Source organism: Canis lupus, chromosome 35 (assembly GCF_048164855.1).
Source record: "Canis lupus baileyi chromosome 35, mCanLup2.hap1, whole genome shotgun sequence".
NCBI classification, from domain to species: Eukaryota; Metazoa; Chordata; class Mammalia; order Carnivora; family Canidae; genus Canis; species Canis lupus.
The window spans coordinates 7,374,381-7,393,954 of NC_132872.1; the positions used below are offsets into that span (position 1 = coordinate 7,374,381).

The following is a 19,574-nucleotide window of genomic DNA, read 5'->3' on the forward strand; positions in this document are numbered from 1 at the left end:
CTTCTCGGCCTTGGCCTCCCCTTCTCAAGCTCTCTCAGGAGCCCCGGCTGTGACTCCGGTTCCCTCGGAGTCTGTGTTTCTGTCTGTGCTGCTTCCGAGCTCTGGGGATCGTCCTGTGCGCGAGAACGCGGGGAAGCGAGCGAGCCCGTCTGCAAGCCGAGCTCCGCAGGACGGTGATGCTCAGACCACGATGGATGCTGCAGGCTGCGCATCCCGGCCCTGCGTCTGCTCCCGGGTCTCTGACCTCCAGGCCTGCGCCCCCCCCTCCCCCCCCGCCCCCCCGCCAACCCGTGCCCCCCAGTAGCTGTCTCCTTCCCTGGCCAACTGCACAAGGTCTTCTTCCAGGCAAGATGCCCGCAACAGAACAGCTGTAGCTCTTGTGGCTCAGTACTTTGTTTCTTAGGTAAGACCCAGGCCCCTCATTTCCAGAACACCCTGGAACTCTGGTGGGATGAGGGGTTGAGAGGCATCCAGGCAGAAAGGGGAGAGACTCAGCTTTGCACTTTGGCTAGAGCCTCTCATTACCCAACATTCAGGTGCTTGGCTGTATCTGGTCCACTCTGCCAGAGTATCTTCATCCACGGAGACTTTCTTTCATGTCTTTCTTTCCAGACTGACCCTCAGGGCCCCGCCAATCTATCATGCAATCTGGGCCCATCTGACCCTGTGCGGGAACAGAGATTCATTTCTTTATATCTGGGCTTTTGAGCCCTGGATAATTAAGAAATGCAATCGAGCGTGTGTTTTAAGGTTCTAGAACATCCCATGAGCGTCAAGAAGCTCCCCCAGCTTTTGAAGGAAGGCAGCTTTGCCTGAGCCCCGAGCATGTACAGTGTCTGGATGGCTCCTGGGGCAGTGATGCTCAACAGAAGCTGTTTCAGTTTCAGTTTCCCCATATTTGGGGACTATGGTGGTGGTGGCCAGGCATCCTCCTCATCCGACATATTGTGGTCCCTACCTCCAAACCTATTTTGTTCTATCCAGGTTCTCATTATTTTTCAAGATCCGAATCATATGTGTCCCTGAGAGGCGGGTTCTAATATTAGATCTGGTAGGATGACATACTCTTCAGTCTGAGCATTTTAACTTCCTTTAAGCTCCTGGATTCAAGGAAAGTGGTGGTGTTAGGATCTGATCACACTTGTCTCTGCCCTGCTCAGTTTTGGTAACCATCATCATTTCCTAGTTCCAGAACCTATTTGGACCAAGTTTAAGACCAAAGTAGGGACTAAGGGGGAAGATAGGCAATGCAGTGCAATCCGGCATTTAAAGATATTTACCCCTTGTTTGCCCTTGCTAGGCCCTGGCCATCCAGAGAGCCTGAACAAGACATAGGCCCTGTCCTCAGGGAGCAAATGCTTCTACTGGAAGGACCTTCTGTGTCTCTGAACCGGAATGAAAATGGAACTGCTGCAGAAAAAACCCCGTGCTGCAAAATGCTAACATCATCAGGCAGGTTGCTTCTGCAGTGCAATCTATAATCTCTGTGACTTTCAGAACCAAAAGAATTGCTATATGACTTTCTAAATTAAGCTTTAGCATTACTTTGGAAATTAACAAAGCATTCCTTCCCACAGACACTGTTCCCAAATTAAACATTTTGTGCTTGTACAGCTGTTCAAATGTTGGGGAATTGAAGATGAAAAGGTTCTTAGGAAGGGAAGAGAGGTGGGTGCCTGGAAAGGAGAGAGGAACACTGCAGGGGAGTTCTTGAAGGGGGAGCTGGAGGTCAGGTAGCAGAGATTATAGAATGGTTAGAGAAGTTTATAACCCAGTTAGTGAGTACATAAAATGTTTTTAAATTATTAGGTCTAGATAAATGTAGGTTAAGGGGGCCCATTATGATCAAGTATTTAAAGGCATACATTTAAGTGGAAAACTTGGGGAGTGGCTATCCCCCACCTCTAATCAGTAGGAGCCGGAGGAAACAGAGGAAATAAACAGAAACAGTCAAGATGGTATTTTAACTGTGGGTCACTGTGAGGCCCACTTTTCAAGATTTGACAACAGTTCAACACTAGAATGGGCCAGAGGATGGCTGGGCACTCTCCCCTGGGGGTATTTATGGAAAGAACAGAGCCTTTGGGTTCTGCAACATTGCAGGTTTCATCCAGTGTAGAGACAGAGGCATGTCGTGGATGAGCTAGCTCCCCAGGTTCTCTTCTAGACAGGGAAAGACAAGAACTCATCTAGGATCAGAGGCCTTTCACAGCAGCTGGAGTGAAATGGACAGCTGGAAGGCCCACAGTCCCCACTGGCCCACCTCCCACCACCACACCAGAGCCTCTTGCTTTAAGCCACCTCTGTGTCATTTGTTTCTTGAACTTGTCCCTAGATCTTCCCTTGCAAAGATGTGAGCCATTTTGGCAAATGGTGTTTTAGAAAGCCCTTGCTCACAAAAATTCTGTCCGCAATATTTGGATTGGCCTGCATTGTTTGGATTGGCTACCAGGCCTCTCATTTTCCATACAAGTCGTTTCCAACTTATCTCTGGGTCTCTTCCAGAGGGGCATGAATTATTTGCTGGTGATGTAACTTGAAACCCAGATTCCCCCTGGAAACCATTTCATCGAGGTTGGCTGGGTGGTAAGGAATGGAAACGGGGACTGGAGCACGAGAGAGTAAAGAGGTAAAAAAGAAAAAAAAAATTCCAGGTTTAGCCGCAGAGGATTTTCCAGGCAGCCAAGGGAGCAAGAGGCCCTGCCTTCAGCAAACAAAGGCCGAAGGCCCCAGAGGCACAGAGCTATGCTGGACACTGGCTGCCTGGCTCCCCTGTGGCTCCAGGGCACAGCCCTGGCGAGACTGTCCTCTGGTCGTGGCTGTGCCCTAGACAAGCTGTTTATCCCTGGGCCACTTACCCTGTCTGGGTCCCAATCTATTATCTGCAGGAGGAGGATATTCATTAAACATCTCCAAGTTTCCAATAAACTCTATGTTCTGTCATTTTGTATGGCCTTGCCAATTGGTTTTAAAGATTAAAGACACCTTTCACCAGTATGGTGCTTTATATCTTCTACACACTTGTCCTGTTTGATCTTCACAATTATGCTCTAAGACAGGTATGACAGAAATTATTTTCCTATTTTAGAGATTAAGAAACTGAGGATCTGGGTGGTTAGACAGTGTACCGTCCATGGACAAGTGGAAATCCAGGACTGCAGCTCAGGTCTTCCAACTGGAGCTCGGTTATTCATCTTTGTGAGGGGTCCAGTGTGCCTTTAAAATCAGATAGCTATGGATCATCTCTCCAGAAAGATAAACTTGAGATTTTTTAGATGCTTAAGCTCAACATAGACACCGGGTAAAATTCCCCTACCTTTGGCCACCCTGATGAATTTTTGCAAATGCATGTATACCTTGCCTCTCTGACCAGATTGCGAGGTCCTTGGAGGTTCAGGCCATGTGTTTTCTCTTCCCTCCCACTCCCTCAGTGACTGCCGCAGAGCCAAACACCTAGCCAAGGTTGTTGCATTGCCAGGAAGAGGCCAGGCCAAGTAAAGAATGCAAACTAAGTAAGTGGGACAGATGTCTACTTCCACATTTGACCACTTGTCCTACAAGAACTGGTATCCTTGTACATGTTCTGCCCTAGGCAGTCCTCTGTCTGCCACCCTAGTCCCCGAGTCCTAGAACACAGCACAGTTTCCCATGGTGGCAGCAGCAATATCCTACTCCTCAACATGATTACCCAGGCACAAGATGGGCACATAGGCACGGAGAGACATGACCTCAGTGATCTCATACCCCAGGAATCTGATGTAAGTAAAAAAGGGAGACTGACTTCCTCAGCTGGGGAGGTAGAGGTGACTCTGTGGGAGCTTGAGAGGGAGGGTGGTACTAAAGCAGGAACAGCCCGGAGCATCTGAGGAAAGCCGCTGGGGACATCTGGGAGGCTAGAAGGAGAAAGTGGGAGGGGATGGTGGGCCTGGGGAATGCATCGATAAGGCTGAGCCCAAGGCCAGTGTAGCTTCTCTGACCACTTGTGCACACTTGGCACCAAGTCTCAGTGCAATCTTGCTTCATCTCCCTACAACTTTACCCAGTCCCTTCACCAGGACTACAAAGAGGAAACACTCAGTGCTAATCCAAAGGCCAGGAAAATTGACTAGATAAACAGAGATGGCCCCAATTTAAGACCTTTGTCCCATGATTACCCTGCCATCTCTTGTTATCCTGTATCTCAAGTCCTTATTTTCCCAGATGTGGTGGAGAAGGAAAAGGGTTCCAAGACTGTTGTAAGTGGGCCACTCCCAATAAATGAGACCATCCCATGCCCTGGGGACTGACTCAGTTGAACTTCACTGGTCATGAGAATCTGATTTTCTGACAAAGGAGGTCTCTGTCTCCCACCTTATAGATAACAATAACTCTACTATGAGAGGAATTCCAGGATGATAGAATATAAGAGAGAACTGGGACTCTGCAGATTACCTATTGATCCAATGACTTCATTTACAGATGAGGCGACTTAAGTTATGGTGATGACATCAGTGTCCAGGCCACTAGGAAGTTAGTGAAAGGCTAAATAAAGAACCCAGAAGTCTTGACCTAATATCACACTAGCCCTTATCTTACCTACACCGGCCCTTTTAAATGCCAAAGGTTTTCACCCAAGGGCAACTCTGAGCAACCTAAAGGAAGGAAGGTCTGAATTTGTGAAACTTCTCTGTGGGAACTACTGTTCTTCAGGAGAACTTTTTATGTCGCAGCCAGCACTGGAGACTCTGTCCCTACCTGCAACCTGCAGGGAGACAACAGAAATTTCTGTCCTAAAAGCCCTTCTGGCTGCCAAGCCTGCCCCCTCTGGCCAAACACAGTACCTGATCTCACCCAGGTGGATCTCCACCCACCCCACAGTCCTGGTACCTCCTCCTGGAACAAATGGGGTGATGCCCTGTCAGGTACAGCATCTTGCACAGACACTTCATAAATGTTCTACAAGTAAATAACTAAGGTTCCTACTCTTCTATACTGCCTTCAGTTCACCATTTCCAAAAGCATCCAACAAACTTACCTTCAACCTATGGATCAAATCAAGTCAAATAAGCAGACATTAATTGAGGTATTATAATGTCCAGATGCTAAGCTCTATGCAAAGACATGTCTGTGTCCCAGGAGAACTGGGGAAAACCAGGTGATATTGCATTTTAAGTTAATACCACAAGGTAACAATACAAGAAGTGCCGTAAAGAAAAAAAAAAAAAAAGACCATTTGCAAAATTACTGGAGTAGATGATCTGTGCATTGGTACACAGAAAAAAAAAAAGAACACTGGGAATTGAACAGTTCAGGGAAGTTTCTGGAGAAGGAAAAAAAAAAATCTCATCAGGACTTTGAAGAATGGGTATAATTCAGAGGAGTGGAGAGAAGGAAAGAGCATTCCAGAAATGAGGAACTGAGAAAAGACACACAAAAATAGAAAAATGCAAGTGCGTTGAGGGTAGTAAGTAATGCTAATTGCAGTAGCAGATGATGCTTATCATGTATCAGACACTGTTCTCAGCAGCTAACATTTTTTATTCTCTTGATTCTCATGCAATTCAAATTATTACTACTATCATCACATTTTTACAGTAGAGGAGACTGAGCCATAGAGAGGTTTTAAATAACTTCCCTGAGGGCACCGCTGGTGAGAGGCTGAGCTGTAATTGGAGCACAGAGCCCGCAGTCAGCCTCTGCTTCTCTCACTGGGGCTAGAAGATTTCTTGGAAAGGTATGTGGGGAGCAGATCACAGAGGATCTGGAATACCATGTTACAAACTTGGCTTGGTTTTGTGGGTAGTAGGAAATCCTTAAAAGTTCCTGAGCAGAGAAGTGCATCCACATTTAGGGTCTTAAGCGGAGACACACACAGGGAGGAATTCCTAAGGACGCTTTGATATTTTTAAAAACCATAGAGAAATAAATTAGCCCATACATAAAGATGTCCTTCCTTTTTATAAAGAGCCTTGTCCGGAGTTACTTCCAGTGGCCTCTTAGATCTTAAACTACTAGGGGATCGAATCCTTGATTGGTGGTACTGAGGGTACAACTAAAATGCCAAAGAGCCCTGAAATCTACCCAGGCATGTACTCAAAAGCTAAGGGCCGAGACAGGCTTAGAGGATAGTGTTTATTGATTTTTTAATTTTTTAATTTTTTTTTTTTTTTTTTTGAGGATAGTGTTTATAGGGAGCTAGGAGACATCAGGTCGGGAGAGTGGGGAAGAATGGGGGAAGATGTCAGACAACAAGTGAGAGGTCAGCAAAATGAGTTGGGACCTTGGGTGTGCAATTCAGCAATATCTTAGGCATGACTGAATCAAAGCTTCTGGAAGAGGAAAAAAATACTGTCAGTTATGTCCTTGATTATTTTGTAATAGCAGACGATCTCTTTAGTCACTTCCATCCTTTTATATGTTAAAAATGGAAAATCTTTTCTCACACACAGAATGCTTTTATTTCTTTTTCTTTTAGGACTTAATTTTGCTAATACATTCTATCAAGCACCATAAAGCTGAATTTGTTCTCATGACCATCCACTCTAATGAACGTGGGACAGATCAAGTAATAAGAATTTTGAAAGGCTGGTGATTGAAATAAGAGCATCTTTTTTATATTTTCCAGGAACTGTATGTACAAAGAAGCCTGCTCAAACCAATAGAGTAAAAACATTAGATAATTTGATTTCTGAGCAGAGATTAGATAATTGTCTTGGACGGGACTTTGGGAATGGTCACAGGAGATGAGGCATCATCCTGTTGGGAGGGTCTTTAGGGAATATTGGTTTTGTGTGAGTGTTGTTTGGCTCCTGAGTCACAAAACATGGGTTGTAGGACTGGCCTTCATCCAGGTTCCAGGAGAAAGTATGTATTTATCTTTGTGGTATTCAGTGTAACCATTGCCTTGATTTATGGCCACGCCTTCATGACCCCACTTTGGGAAATAGACTCCAAACCTGAGTTCCAAGCAGCTGTTTTATGTCCACGCACAGGAAGCTGACAGGTAAGCGATGTGGGGGTGGGTGAAATGGTTTGTGAATGCCCACATTTTGTTCCCTAAACATGTATTTTTGTTTGAAGAATGAGTTGATTAGTTTGTGTTTAAGTGAGGGCAAAAAGCACTCTAATGTAAGGAAATCAAATGCTGTGTAGACATCATCCCTCCAATCACATGTGTGGTGTTGATAAACTGTGACTGCTGGTCTTTCCTTCCTTTGCTATCTTCTCAGCGGCTACAATTTGAGAAGGCTTAAGCCGGTGCCTGACGCTGAGTCACTGCTGGCTGGCGCCGTGTGTAAGGGGTTTGGATATAATTTACATTCCCAGACCCAAGTCCTAGGAACCAAGTTACTACTTCCAAGCTCCTGTGTTCACCCAAATCCTTCCCTTTCAGCCATGTCTGGGGTAACTGCTCCCTAGAACTAACCTGGATACTACCTGTGTGGCTCCAGAGCCAAAGTTCTTTCTCTGTTGGCCCTTCCAATTCCCAGAGATTTGGTAAACTGTTACCCTGGTTTCCTCTCCTAAATTCTTACTTCTTGCCCTACCTGGAAGTCTGCTAGTCCTTCTAGAACTAGATACCCTACGCACCTTTCCAATGTGTTTGTCCCTTCTCCCCACTAGCTGGGGTTTTCTGTGATGTCAGGTCATGGAATGATTGTGCCTTGAGACAGGGCACATTTGTCTTATTGGACCCTCATGACTGATTCCTGTTGACTTAATTCAATGTCTCTCAACACGAGTGGAAACTCAAAGGGGTATTTTTGATTGTCACAGTTTTTGGGAGGGGCGCTAGTGGCATTTAGCAAGAGGGAAGCCAGGATGCCATTCTCCAATCATTTGTGTACCACAGGCACCTTAACCAAGAAATGTCATGTGTCCTGGGTAAGCTTCACAACTCACTCTAAATGTTTGTGTAGGGAAACCTGTTTATAATTATCTGGATGTGGAACTCAATCCCATTTTACTTGGAAATACAATTACTTTTGCATAGTTTTAATAGACATAGAGTTTTCCATAAATGCCCTCTAAGCATTTTTAAAGGAAGAGATTGTACTGTGTTTGGTTCAGAACTTTACCAGCAGAGTCACAATCTCAGAAAAGCACCTCACTGGCAGTGACATTGTTCTAGGGGTTTGAGTTGCCAGCACACCTGTCTCTGTCTACATTTGTCTCTGTCACACTCACTCTGATCTTGAAGCAATGGACTCCTTCATTCTGTCTTCTAGTCATCCCCAAGCATTCATATACTCCAATACATTTTGTTTTATTAAAAATTATTCCTCTCCCACCAGTATTTTTTCTTTATTTTGATACTTAGGACATTATATTGAAAATATGTGTTTAGGTAGTTTATTATCTATGAATTTCTTTTCAGGATAATAAATGGAGCTTAACAAAATGTTCATTTAAAATTAGGTCATTGGCTTTCCATGCTACCCAGGGAGGGGTCCATACAGCATTGTTCTATGTTCCTGTGATAACTTAAAGGGAAACTTCCACAATGTCTGCAGACCTTGGTGTCCTGCAAATGAAAGAGGAAGATATCATCAACTTCCCTGCAGCAGGAACCCACTTAAGTGGCACCAACTTTGACATCCAAATGGAACAGTACATCCAACAAAAGGAAAAGTAATGGCATCCACATCATAAATCTGAAGAGAATCTGGGAGAAGCTTCTGCTGGCAGTTCATGCCATTATTGCCATGAAAACCCAGTGGACGTCAATGTCATATCTTCTGGGAATACTGACCAGAGAGCTGTGCCGAAGTTTGCTGCTATTACTGGAGCCACTCCTATTGCTGGCTGCTTCACTCCTGGAAACTTTGCTAACCAGATCCAGGCAGCCTTCTGGGAGCCGAGACTTCTAGTGTTTACTGATCCCAGGGCTGACCACCAGCCTCTCACAAAGGTTCTTATGTTAACCTGCCTTTCATCACTCTATGTAACACAGACTCTCTGCTGGGCTATATGCACATTGCCATCCCTTACAACAACAAGGGAGCTCACTCAGTGGGTCTGATGTGGATGCTGGCCCAGGAATTTCTGTGCATGTGTGGCACCATTTTCCCTGTGATCACCCATGGGAGGTCATGCTGAGCTCTACTTCTACAAAAATCCTGAATACATTGAAAAGGAAGAGCAGGCTATTGCTGAAAAGGCTGTGACCAAGGAGGAATTTCAGGGTGAATGGACTGCTCCAGCTCCTGAGTCACCGTTGAAATTGCAGACTGGTCTGAAGGCATGCAGGTGTCCTCTGTGCCTACTCAGCAGTTCCCTACTGAAGACTGGAGCACTCAGCAGGCCACCAAAAACTGGTCTGCAACAACCACTGCTCAGACCACTGAATGGGTAGGAACAACCACTGAGTGGTCTTAAGCTGCTCTTCCACAAAGGCAAACAAAATGGAAATAAGGTTGAAGGAAAATAAACAGTTTCTTAAAAAAATAAAAAATCAGGTCATTGGGTTTAATCAGATTAAGAATCCTTGACCTAAGTGGATATTGTAGCAAGAATGTACTGAAGATGAGGTCAGTGTCTTCCCAGCAGAAAGCTGTGGCTGCCTATCAAGAGGTCTCATGGGTAGTGTCCCTTTGAAAAACTGATCATCTTCTAAATTTTATTGTTTGTCTTCATCAGGAACTCAGCAGTTTCCAGTATTAAAGATCGCTTGAATCAGGCAAATCCACGTGGTCACCTGTAGTCAACTTACAAATTTACATTGGAAGACATTTCTTCCCAGGGACTAAAAAGCTTATGTCTGCTGTCCTGGGCAGCCAGTCCTAGGAACAAAATGAGCATGAATGCTGAGCAAAGAGCACACAGGATACTGAAGAGAGATCAGAAGAGGCACTCCAATCCCACAGCAGAGCATACTTCTCCAGCAGCCTCAAAGGGCAGGGTCTCTCTTCTGCATGGTGCTTGGGTTTTAACTTTCTGTAGCCCCGTTGATTACTTCACCTTCTATCCACACCTCCACTCACCTTCACACAGTCTTCCTCCAGGCAATGCACAATTCAATTGATTAAATAACTTCTATTACACGACATTCACATTCTGGACCTACCTTCCTCTGATTACACCAAATCACCTACCTTGATTGGAATTTTGTGAGGTCCATGCATTTCAAAGTCTCTTGTTTTACTCCCACGTATGACTAATCATATCCATTGTCTGTGAATTTCACTAATTCAACTCAGAAGGTGACCTTATATCCATGATCTCCAAATTCATGGAAAGGCTGACTTTCTACTGTTGCCTCATGTCAGAAATGAGGGCTAACTCCCTCTCAGACTCTTTTCCTGCTCTGCACTAGTCCCTATAGCTGGGACACTTTTTCTGATTCTTATCTCAACTTGAAGAAGAATAGTCGTACCTCCCTTCAGCTTCCCACTGACCCCTTTCTGCGAAACTTCTAGCATAAATCAAGCTGGAGACCACCTGAATTATGACAGTAACTGATTATGAGTCAGAAGAAATAATACAAGCTTCAGGGTATTTGTTTTGTGGGTTGAGGGGTTGATTTTTGGTTTGTTGCTTTTGAATAATGAACGTTTCCTCAAGCTTTTCATGTCAATCACCCAAACCCTCTCAGTCCTTATTAGTGTTTTCTGTGCTCTTTGACTTCACAGAGCTAAAACTTCCATTATTACATTTGCATCAGTAAGAACCTCACTTTGCCTTTAAAAAGTTGCAGCCCATTCTTTCATTAAGCTTGTTGACTGAGTATGAAGAAGCCTCCCTCACCAAATCAAGTTTTTATGCTACTGTATTTCTGTAAGGCTTTAATTTAATGCCTTCCATTCTTCTCCATTAGAAGAAGATGGCAGTAAATATAGCACAAGTTCATAATTTTCTCTAGGTGTTTTTAAATATTGAATGAACATTAAACTGAAATTTAACTGTAAGAAATATCTGAAATTGTACCGCATTTATTCATTCATTCAATTATTCATTACATGAACATTACATTAACCATCCATCATGTGGCAGACACTGTATTAGGCATTGGAGATTATAAGATAGTAAGTCATGGTTCCAATTCTCAAGGAATTCCCAGTTTAAACAAGGAGAGACAGATATGTAAAAATAAAATTTCAATTCAATATAATGGATACTACTAAGGAAGTCTGATGAAAGTTCAGTGGTAGCACAAAAAAACTAAATGATCAACTCCAAAGGAGAAAGGCTAGAGAAGGTTCACAGAGGAAGGTACTTATACTGAGTTTTGAAGGAATGGTAGAAATTTTCCCACTAGACATAGGAAAGAGGAATATTTCAGAAAGATGGAAGAGCATGTGCTAATGTGCACAGGCAAGTAGCAACAATGCAGCTTCTGGGAACTGGAAGCAGTTTGATGGGGTTGGTGCCTAAGATAAGACCTCATAAAGATGAGGTTAGAAGGGCTAGATCCTAAATGGCCTTGAATCCCCTGACAAAGGGCTTGGATGTCATTCACTTGTCAGTGGACAGTAATTAATGAGTGCTAAATGGGGGAGTGACACAATCATAACTGTGTTAGATAAGATCACATTGGATTCCATGTGGATTGAAATGTGGGAAGACTAGAGGTAGGGAGTATACTGAAATAGCTGGCTGCCTAACTGAAGATACACGTTCCTCTTCTACAGTACAGACTGGATGCTAGGAAACATTTGCTTCACAAGGGTTGACATTTCCCATCTCTCTCCAATTGGAATCATGTCATTAGTTCTGCTAAAGGGATGTGAGTTAACGTGTGTAGGTCATTCTGAGCCAAGGGGGTTAAGTGAATCTACTCTATGCAGTTTTCATTTCCACAGCAAACCTGAGGGCCTTGTGTTGAAAACAGTTGTATCACAAGATGGAAGGAACCTGGATCCCTGAGTTAGAAAAGAGGTGCCCCAGAGAGCCACTGAGCCAATTATACTTAAGTTGAACTGCATGAATAAACAAATAAGCTTTTTTTGTGCTAAGCCACAGAGATCTAAATATTATTTTTTTTAAACTGTTGGATTACTCTAATGCAGGAGGAGCATTAGGAGATGTTTGCAATACTTGAGATAAAAATAAAAATTTCCCATGTTATATGCTGAAGTATAGGAGCCTTGAAGAAGATAAATGGAAGATAGAAGAAAGAGGGATAATAATTTATAGATAATATTAAGAAGACAGAAGATGATAGGATCTGGAGCATTGGGAGCAATATCTCCTTTGACAGGAGAAGGGAAGGAGTGAGGTCTCTATTTAAAACAGGAGAAAAAAATACAGCTATAGGTAAGCTGTATTTAATAAGAAGCTGCCTAGTGGCTACATTTTCTCTAAGAAGTAGGAGGTGAAGACATCTGCTGAGAAAGTGAGAGTAAAGGTTTGAGGAGCAAATAAATATTAATAGTAATTTCTGTGAAGAACAGGAGAGAGCTATATGTACAGAGATACTTGACAAGTGAAGGACTACCAGCCCAGATGATTGAATGAGTTTTCTCCAGCCCAGCTCATCATTCTGGGTGATGAGGAGTCAGAAAGGGGACAGAAAGGTGGATTTTAGTATTAATCCAAGATTAAAGAACTGCAGAATAGGTACATGTGCAAAACAAAGAAATGGTGGAAATTACCCAATAAGTTAGGATAGGTTTCAGTGCTGTAACCAAGGACTCAACAATAATTTATCATTTAAACATGATAGAATCTTCACATTCTGGGTTCAATGGTGTAAACATATTCCACACTAGATGCAGGTGAAAAAAAAAAAAAAAACCACCTGGACAGAAGGCATACAGCAGCTTTTCAAGGACTCTGAAAATCAAGTAGTAGCTGCTATTAGGGAAGAAGACTTGAATTTGAAGTACCATCAAACTGGTGGTGAGCTTATTATCTTTTTCCTCCAATATATCAGATTGAACTGTAAGCAACACAAAACCTGAATGTGAACATCTGCACAGACAGAAGGAGCTCCAGGAGAAGCTGTCTAGTTCTGGCTCAAAGAGCAAGGAAGAGCCTCCTAATGCTCAGAATGAAGGAAAACTCCCTCTCTCCCACCCTTTTATCTTTTCTTCATTCTTTCATACTTCAGCCTCTAAGAAATTCCAGGATGGCAGTGGCAGTGGCAGCAACTGTGGTGACAACTGATCTACAGGATTCTAAAATGCTGAGGGAGGGGAGCCTTTCTCCCGGATCAGAGGAGCTATGATTCTCAGAGGGTGAGACAAACACCCATTACTTTTTTTTTTTTTTTCACCCATTACTTTTTGTCTTCTCTGTGTCCTCCTACTGGTTAGCCATGGGTATCATTGTAGTTGCAAAAAGTGTGCAACAGGGCAGCCCCTGTGGCACAGGGGGACAGCCCCTGTGGCAAAGCGGTTTAGCGCCGCCTGCAGCTTGAGGTGTGATCCTGGAGACTCGGGATCGAGTCCCACATCGGGCTCCCTGCGTGGAGCCTGCTTCTTCCTCTGCCTGTGTCTCTGTCTGTCATGAATAAATAAATAAAATCTTTTAAAAAAAAAGGGGGGGTGCAACAGAGTGGATAAATATAGTCCCAATTCTGGTTGGAGAACTCCAGGTAACCAGAAAATACTGAAGAGATTACCATAGGGAGGAGATTGGGAAAGTAGCCCCACAAAGTTGCTTCTGAACTCCTGAGCTCATTTCCAAGTGTACATTCATGGATCTGGCCCTAAACAGCATGCTATAGATCATAAGAACTGGTCTATGACCATTGCCAGGGTCCCAAACTAGCCACTGGAGGGTTCACATGCAAGACAGATCTAAATAGCATTGAGAAAGCTTTACAATTAGACATTACATTGAAACCACAGAAAGCTGGTTGGAACTTGTACCTGAACCAAACTGGGTTGGCTGTCTGTTAAAACAAAATAAATACTCAAAATCCCATAAAATAATATTCAGAATGTCCAAGATACAATCCAAAGTAACCAACATATAAAGAACCAGGGAAATCTCAACCCTGTGTGGCAAAAGATAATCAATATATGCCAATGCTAAGATGACACACATGTAGGAATTATCTGATAAAAACTTTCAAGCAACTATTATAAAAAATACTCCAAAAAATAAAAGTCAAAGTTAAATATAAAAAGCTAAAAAGTCTTAGCAAAGAAATTAAAGCTATAAAGAAAAAACAAAGAGCAATTTTAGAATTAAAAAATATAAAATGGAGGGATCCCTGGGTGGTGCAGAGGTTTGGCACCTGCCTTTGGCCCAGGGCGCGATCCTGGAGACCCGGGATCGAATCCCATGTCGGGCTCCCAGTGCATGGAGCCTGCTTCTCCCTCTGCCTGTGTCTCTGCCTCTCTCTCTCTCTCTCTCTCTCTCTCTGTGTGTGTGTGTGACTATCATAAATAAATAAAAATTTATTTAAAAAAGAATAAAATATATATAATGGAAAAAAGAAACCTTACTAAATGGACTCAACAGTAGAATAGAGATGGCAGAGGAAAGTATAAGTGAACTTAAAGATCAATAGCATTTGCCCAAAGTGAACAAGAGGAGTTGTTTTTTTGTTTTTTTTTTTTTTTTTTGGTTTTATGTTTGATTTGTTTTGTTTAAGAATAGAGCTTCAGACCTCTGTGAAATGATACCATGAGATCTAGCATTGATGTCATTAGAGTTCCACAGGAAAGGATAAAAGTAGTGTAGAAAATGTATCTGAAGAAATGATAACTAGAAATTTCCCAAATTTTGTCAAAGGCATAAATCTACAGACTCAAAAGAGCTCAGCAGACTGCAACAGGATAAGTCTAAAGAAATCTGTGCCCAGATACATTATAGGCAAACCTATAAACTAACCACAAAGACAAACACTTGAAGGTGGCCAGAGGAAATGGACATATTACTTATAGGCAAAAAACAATTCAAATGACTGTGGAATTCTTATCAGAAACTATGGAGGACAGAAGGAAGTAGAACAATATTCATAAAGTACTAAAAGAGAAACCACTGTCAAACCAGAATTCTATATACAGTAAAATATCCTTAGGAAGGAAGGTAAGATAAAGAATTCCTTCTTCAATGAAGGAAAACTAAAAGCCAGTAGACCTGCTCAAAAATAACTGCTAAAGAAAGTCCTTCAGACAACAGGAAAATGTTACCAAAAGGAAACTTGGGACATCAGAAATGAAGAGAGAGTACCACAAATAGCAAATATATGGGTAAATATAAGAGAGCATTCTCCTCTTGAGTTCTTTCAAATGCTTTTCTAAAGCAAACATTAGAGAATACCTAAAACTGAATAAAAATGAAAACATAACATACAAAATGTGGATGCAATTAAAGCATTGCTCAGAGAGATATTTATAGTATAAATGCTTATATTGGCAACAACGAAGGTTCTCAAATCAATATTCTAAACTCTACCTTGAGAAACTTAAAAAAAGATGAGTAAAACAAAACTCAAATAAGCAGGATGGAAAAAATAAATATAAGAGCAAAAAACCCAATTAAATTGAAAACAAAGCCAATAGAAAAAAATCAATGAGATCAAAAGCTCAACAAAACTGATAAATCTTTAGCAAGAGAACGAAATTGCCACTAACAGGAGTGAAAGAGGGGATATGACTATAGACCCTGCAGACACTAAAAAGAATAATGAGGGAATACAGTGAAGAACAACTTTACACACAAAATTTCAACAACTTAGATGAGATAGACTAACTTCTTTAACCTGCTTAGTAGTATAGCTATTAAAGAATTTGAATTCATAGTTTAAAATCTTCAAAAAAAGAAAGCTCCACACCCAGATGGTTTCACAGGTGAATTTGCAAAATGTTGAAAGCAGAAATAACATAATTTCTGCACAATTTCTTCTAGAAAATAGAAGAGGAAGGAACATTTCCCAACTTACTTTATGAGACCAGCATTATCCTGATACCAAAAAAAAAAAAAAAAAGACTAGAGATGAACATACTCCATAATCAGAAACACAAAATCCCAAAAGATATTAGTAAATTGAATCCAGTAATATACAGAAAGAATAATATAGCACAATCAAGGTCATTTATCCTGGTAATGTGATATTGGTTCAATATCTCAAAATTACACAATGTAATCCATCATATTAATACCAAAAACGATGAAAAGGCAAACTCCAGACAGAAAATATTTGCAAAACAGAACATTTATCTGACAAAGGACTTATACTCAAAATATATATAAATATATAAATATAAATATACCTCTCAAGATATGACAGAGACAAATTGGACAAAAGATTTGAGCAAATATTTTACCAAAAAAGGTATATTGATAGCCACAAGCTCATGAAAAGATGTCTCAAATCCTTAGCCATTGGGAAAATACAAATTAAAACTACAGTTTACTCAGAAGGGTGGCTGAAATTAACAATATTGGCAATATTAAGCCTTGGTGAATGTAGAGCAATCGGGGTCCTCATACATTCTAAGCAGGAGTGCAAAATGGTAGAGCCACTTTGAAATCAGTTTAGCAGTTTTTTAGAAAATTAAACACATACCTACCATATGGTTCAACCATTTCACTCCTAGATATCTACTCAAGAAAAATGAAGACACGTCCTCACAAAACTTGTATATGAATATTTATAGCTTAAGCATTCATTATAGCCACAAATGTAGTAATACAAATGTCCAACATCTAGTGAATGGAAAATCAAATTATAGTATATCCATGCAAAGGGCTATTACCCAGTACTTAAGAGTAAGAATAAGCTATTGATACACATAACAGCATGGATGAAACTCAAAAACACCATGCTTGATGGAAGAAACTAACCACAAAAAGCAACATACTATATGATTCCATTTATATGAAATTCTAGATAAAGGCAAAACTATGACCTGAGGCAGATGATTGGTTCCCTGGGGTCAAGGATAGGCTGCAAAAGGGCAGATGAGCACTTTTTGTGGGTAATAGAAGTGTTCTAAAACTGGATTGGAGAGGGAGGCTGGATGCATGTCTATATACACATATACATGCAATTTACCAAAGTTCATCAAACTATACACCTAAAACGGGTGCATTTTATTATATATAAATCATGCCATAATGCAAATGCAAATAAAAATGAAGTTTAAGTAAAGAAGTTTTCGTGTGAAGCCTGAGAGAATTCAATGCCAGCAGCTGTGAACCGAAAGAAACACTAGGAAGTCCTTCTGGCTGAAAAAGATGACCCCAGCTGGTAGCATGGAAGGGCACTAGAAAGGGTAAATGCATGGTTAAATATAAAGTAGTGACTGTTTACATCAAAACAATAATGAAAGTAGAAGTAAGATGACAACAATAGCACGAATGGTGGAGGGCTCTAAATACAGTTAATCTGTTGCAAGTGTCCTTGCCTTATTTAGGAAGTGGTAAAATGAAAAGTACTCATCTAAAGTAGACTGTAATACATCAAGGATGCCTGTTGTAGTCTCTAGCATAACAACTGAAGGAACTATGTCAGATGTATAACTAGAAAATGAAAAAAGAGATATAGAATGATAAAAGATGTTTTCATAATGCAGAAGAAGGCAGGAAATGAGAAATAAAGGAACAAAGTACAAGAGGATATATAGCAAGATGTTAGACTCAAACCATAGCATTAATTATTAATTATTTTAAATGTCAGTGGTAATCCAATTAAAAGACAGTTTGTCGGACCAAATTTTTAAAAAGGCAAAACCCAGCTATATGTTCTTTATTTACTGGAGTCACACCTTAAGTAAAAAGATAGAGAAAATGTGAAAATAAAAGGATGAGAAAGGTATCCTACCCAAACACTAGTCAAAGTAAATCTGATGTAGCTAAAGTAATATCAGCAAAGCAGACTTTGAGGTAAGAAGGATTGCTAAAGACTAAAAGGGATTTTTCATAATTATAGGAAGATATTTTAAAATACTGTTTCTGTCTTCCTTTCTTGTGTTAAGTGCCATAATTATCTAATAATAGAATAACTACCTACAGGTAAGATGATGATTTTAAAATGCCTTGTCATTTCAAGTACAAAAGTATGATAAAACTGATTTTTAAAAAATATTGCCCATGTATTCATGACATTAGACTTTCAAAAGTGACACCTTGATCACCAAGGGTTTTATTTGTGCCTATACCACTAACATGTGTAAAAATATTCACTGTATCTGTCCTGTTTTATAGTCTATTTCTATTTCCTCTTTATTCTTCTGAAATCATGGGAAATGAATTCACTCAGAAAACAAGAGTTAGTTAGCACCACCAAAACAAACCAATTTCATTAGCTTTGTGAAAATAGTTTGGGGCAAGACCTTCAACAGCTATTCGGTGTCTTGATCAGAGTTCAGTTATTATTTGTCTTTAAAAAAACTTTACTGTAACCTCATATTCAGTTATTTTTTCCTAGGTCCACACCTAGCTACTAATATATCCTTAAATAGAGAGTAATGAATGCAAAGCTATAGAATTTTATATAAATGTCAGGGTCTGTTACTGTTTTTCACCAAACTCTGAATGTCATCATTCAGAAACCACATATGGCTCAGTGAGGTGCTTTTGTTCATAAAAAACCATTCAGTTTTTCTCAGGGAGTTGTAGCCAGGCGTAGAGATACTCTCTAAACGTTGAACAGGGCGCTATTCAGATAGATCTCTGTGTCGGATAAGCAGAATGAGTCCATCATTCAACAACTTCATTTGAATAAGGACGAACAACAAAACAACAACAAAATGGAAGGGCAGTCATTGCTAAGCCTTGATGTGTTATAAGCTGGTCAAACTAAAATTAACTGCACAGCACACTGAGACTGGGGGATTTGGGAAAGATGTGGCCAGACTGTAGGGTCCCCAGAGCAGGGAGGAGCTCAGATTTCTGGGCCACGGAGCAAGAGGGAGCTGGGGAAGGGAGCATAAAAACCTTTACCTTACTCTCCTCCCTCTTTTCACCTCTGGCCAATACTCCCAATTGGTCAAAAACAACTGGAAACCAGAAAGCAGGTTGGGATAGCCTTTCCAAGACAGAGTAAGATGGAGAAGAACAGAGAGGGCTTCTGGATGGGCATAGGGAAGCTATCAGGCACTGGAGTCTGCTGCAACTGTCTAGGTTAAGATCATCTGCTGAATTTGAATCTCAGTTCTGCCATAAACTGTGTGCTATGTGACTTTATGGAAGCCACTTAGCTGCTCTGAACCACAGTGTCCTATTCTGTTAAAATAAGGGGAAAATACCTACCCCTCAGACTTATTGTGAGGATAGGGTTAATACTGGTAACATTTAGAGCAGTGCCTGGCACACAATAAAGCTAGACAAATGATGTCACCTTCCCTTCTCCATTAAATATATTCTCTGCTTGCCTAGAGAGGGACTTTCCTTTCAATGTTAGCATGCTTTAGAAAAATCCTCTTATTCCTAAAGGCCCTAGGGAAGTGTCAGGATCATTCCTATGTCAGATACATTACAATAATAATTGCCTTAGTCGGGGTATTATTTAAGCAGAAAAACATTTTTTATTCTTGAGAAATGTTGCATATACTACAAGGGACTAATTTGGCCCTTAGCAAATAACTCAATATGAATTCCCACTTATTTACCAGAAGCGGCAGTTTATTTCCTTGGACTGCTAGACACTGACATCAGCTGTACCCTATTTGTTTGTGTCAGGTAATGAGATGCTC

At 41.1% G+C, this 19,574-nt stretch overlaps 1 long non-coding RNA gene and 1 pseudogene across 1 annotated transcript; both read left to right on the forward strand.

The window, feature by feature from the left end:
- The first annotated feature begins 281 nt into the window (after window positions 1-281).
- Window positions 282-2,928, forward strand: LOC140624660 (uncharacterized). The gene is made up of 2 exons (XR_012024108.1): window positions 282-403; window positions 1,301-2,928. It is a non-coding gene; the product is annotated as an uncharacterized lncRNA (long non-coding RNA).
- Window positions 2,929-8,401: 5,473 nt separating this feature from the next.
- On the forward strand, window positions 8,402-10,851 carry LOC140624673 (small ribosomal subunit protein uS2-like; annotated as a pseudogene).
- The last annotated feature ends 8,723 nt before the right edge of the window (window positions 10,852-19,574 follow it).